Below are 4,065 nucleotides of genomic sequence, written 5' to 3' on the forward strand. Positions count from 1 at the left end.
TCAATAGAATGGGATTGAGGCAGCCAACCTCCCTTTACTAGTAGCAGCAAAGACACTCAGACAGTAGAAATAGCTCTCAAGCCTCAAAAGGTTAGTAAGATTATGTGGCTTCTGTGTTGCTTTTCTTTACCCCCGAGTTTGATACCAGCCACCAGGAGGTCAGGAACCCAGTCTAAAGCCCAATCAGCAACCTTGTTTTAAAAATACTTTGGCCCTGACCAGATTGGCTCAGTGGATAGAGTGTCTGCCTAGGGACTAAAGGGTCCCAGGTTTGATTCTGGTCAAGGGCATGTACCTTGGTTGCAGGCATATCCCCAGTGGGGGGTGTGCAGGAGGCAGCTGATTGATGTTTCTCTCTCATCGATGTTTCTAACTCTCTACCCCTCTCCCTTCCTCTCTGTAAAAAATCAATAAAATATATTTAAACAAATACTTTGGAAAAAAATATAAATTAGAATTTATTCCCAAAGGAAAAGATTATCACTTTTAAAGTAACTGCATGTTTAGCCAATTCTTTCTAAGGAAACTGCATCCTGACTCTTAGAAGTGAGATGTAGTCAGAGGACGAGACAGCTCGAAGACCTGGTGCTGTTGACTCGGCCTCAGAGAAAGAGAAGCTTCCAGCAAAGTAAATGAAGGCGAAGACATGTGCGAAATAAAATTAGCAAGGGGAGATGAAAACAAGTTAGGGAAGTGAGTTTAGAGTTTGTTTTTTATATACGTACCACACTTACGTTTAATCATTTTAGTCATTAATTAATCATTATTAATGGTTTCTACCTCCCATGGTCCTAAACAAGATCCAGGTGCCTCCCTTTGTCTTGCCATAATATTTAGCGATAGGGAAAGGAAAGCCATTCCTCACATGGGTAAAACTAGGAATTTACCTAGTTCTTTCTAATATTTATTCCCACTTAATAAGGATTGAGAGGTATTTGCATGAGTATCTCAGCTAACCTACAAAAGATTGGTATTCCAAATGTATGCTTTCTTATAAAACGTCTAAAAAACAGGAATGAAGGGAAAAGCATACTGATGGTCCCTTCCCTCAGGAAAAAAAAAAGAAAAGATTAAATAACACATCACGGAGAAACAAGTCACCAAGGAAAACAATGTGCCTTTGTTTCTACTTTAAGCACAAGATCCTTACCTCTGAGTCCATTTCCTGCTCAGACCTACTGAAGCACTCTCTCTTGGATGGAAGTTCTTTCTATTGAAATCAAGATCAAGAAACAAATGGCTCTGAGATATGTACAGTATAAAACTTACAGGTTCTTCCGCCACAAAGGCCAATGTTGGGGGCAGGTCCTGGGCTGGCAGTCCCTTCCTGTGTGGGTATCTCCACGTTGTTATTGGATGCAGGCTGCTTTTTTAACTGCTTCCATTTGAAGCAGCGTCCTGTTAGCATCCGCCATGGTCAGAAGGGAGCATTCTGGCCCTCCCATTCATCACACCAACAAGCCACAAGGGGCACAGATCATTAAAGGAATTACAGAGTGGTGTTAAGTGAGCTGATTATGGAGGCAACCTGTGTGGGTTTGAATCCTATTAGCAGCTGTGGGATTTCAGGAAACTAACTTAACCACTCTGGTCCTCAGTTTTCCTATCTAAAAGTTTGGAGGACAGTAATACTCATCTTAATATTCATCTTATGATTAATAAATGGCTCAATTTATTCAAAACACTTGGACCAGTCTTTGCACTATGTAAGCATTTCTGATCACAATTCTTTCTTTTTCTACTGCAGGAAACAAACTAAATGCTTGTTGATTGGCCCATTGACAAGATAGGGGACCGAGTAAATTATTTAAAGAACTAAGGTCCCCATGATCTTACGTACATGCCCTGTCTCACGTCTGTGCTCCGCCCTAGCTGAGCCTCCTTCAATTTCTTACTCTTCATATTCTCCTTATGTTTGACCTTGCACCTGATGTGCTTCTGCGTGGAAGGCTGACACCCACCTCCCCCAACATGGTTCACCTCACTGCCTCCAAGAAGCCTTCCTTGACCCCTGCACTAGTTCCATTAAGGATGCCTCCTTATGAAATGGGAGTGTTCCTTAAAGTGACATGGTTCCAGCTAGAATCACGCTTTCTGTCTGACTGGCACGGAGTTAGGATTTGTAACACTCATCAGTATACTACAATGTCCCACTTGGCTACTATAATGTTCAATTTATTTGATTTCTTAACTGATTTCACACTTACTAGAAATTTCACATATGGTCACACTGTTTTTATTAATAATCTCCCTATAATACCAGGACAGATAGGGGGAAATAGATTTTTGCCAGAGACTGGCTTTTTTTATTGCAAAATACAGATTTTAATGATAACTTATAACCTCTCTCTCTCTCTCTCTCTCTCTCTCTCTCTTTCACACACACACACACACACACACACACACACACACATGCTCTCCTGTAAAATAAAGCCATCTTATTTTGATATATAAATATATCACATAATTTGTATCTTTAATCAACACATTTAATTTGGTTAATGCACAGGGTGACTTGGTGTCTGTGCTAATACCAGTGTCTGAGTGCTAATGGCTGGGGAAGGCTAAACCCCCTGAGAACAGACTTGGAGGAACCATGAGCACTTGCCTCTTGGCTTTCCTAGAACTGTTTGGTTTCACCTCCATATAACCTTGACACTTATAAACCAAACCTAAAGACTTGACAAATAGGGACCCGACTTAAACACAAAGCAGAATGTCAAAAATCCCACATATATTCCCCCAAGAGCATAAAAGGCAAACCTGAGTGAAACCATCTTCATTTCATATCTTGTACTTTGTCCTCATCAAGTAAAGATGATGCAAGAATCAAATAGTCTGCTATTAAGAGGAGTTCTTGGTTGGTAAAAGAATGAGGAGTACTTGATTACCCATAATACTATTCAAGGACTTCTGTCCTTGAAGAAATGATAAATGTCACACTTACCAAGTGTTCCAAGGAACATCATCCAGCACAATTCTGGATGAATGTAGAATTCTATTTTCTAATAAGTTGAGAATAAATAAATTATCGAATATAATATACCCCACCCACCTCTGAGTTTCACATTATGGATCTCTATCTTAAAGGCTCAAAAAACTCTCACAGCAGAGAAACCTAGTGATATTTGGTTAATCAATTGTTGTCTACATTGATTTTCTCACAGTATCGTTTTTGAGCAACAAAATTTTGGGGTGTTAGTTAAATGAAAAAATAACTGGGGGGGAGGCAGGCGTTGAGGGGATCAGGACACTTAAAGGCTAAGCGTAGCTCTCCTTTAGTTAACTATACAACCTAGAACAAGTATTTCCGTTTAGTTCATGCTTTGAGAAAATGAAAGGGTTGGACTAGATGAACTCTGAGGTCTCTTCCAGCTCATAAATTAAATGATCCAGAGACACTCTAATGAAAATGAAGTTTAGAGGCTGAAAAAATATTAGACATCACTTCAAGGACTGGGGAAAACGAGGTGAAAATAACGACCAGGTGGGTCAAAGGTATGGACTTGGGCAAAGTCATTTCCAAAGACTTCAGCAAGCAACTTGGGGGAAGGTCCAGATCCTCATCAAAACAAGTCCAAGTCAGACACAGGAAGATAAGACCTTGCAACAGCAAGTAAATGAGAAAAAGATAGAAACCAAAACTCAGCCAGAAGCATGGATGGGGTATCCGTTGTATATGGGATGAAAGGAGGTTCATGGACTAGTTCAAGGTGAGTGGTTCAAAAGTGAGACCAAGATGCCATCTTTTTTATAGATGTACAATATTCTGGGACTAGCCTGGACAAAAGCAGCCACAATAGACTGGACAAAAATTCAAATATAGGTCACCTTTTCTGCAATAGTAAGTTGGTTCTTTGGAGCTTTTAATACATTTTGAATGAAATTTACAATTTAGTAAACAAACAAACAAAAATACTGTGGTTAAATAAGACCAAAGTTTTCCAGCCTGGAGTCCCTGGGCTGCTATAGTTTGCAAGAGTCATAAGGGGGGTCCAAGTCACCCCTTTGGAAAGAGAAGTGGGATGAGCCCTAGCCAGTTTGGCTTAGTGGATGGAGCATCAA

This window comes from Myotis lucifugus, unplaced genomic scaffold (assembly GCF_000147115.1).
Source record: "Myotis lucifugus unplaced genomic scaffold, Myoluc2.0 scaffold_527, whole genome shotgun sequence".
In the NCBI taxonomy this organism is placed as follows: domain Eukaryota; kingdom Metazoa; phylum Chordata; class Mammalia; order Chiroptera; family Vespertilionidae; genus Myotis; species Myotis lucifugus.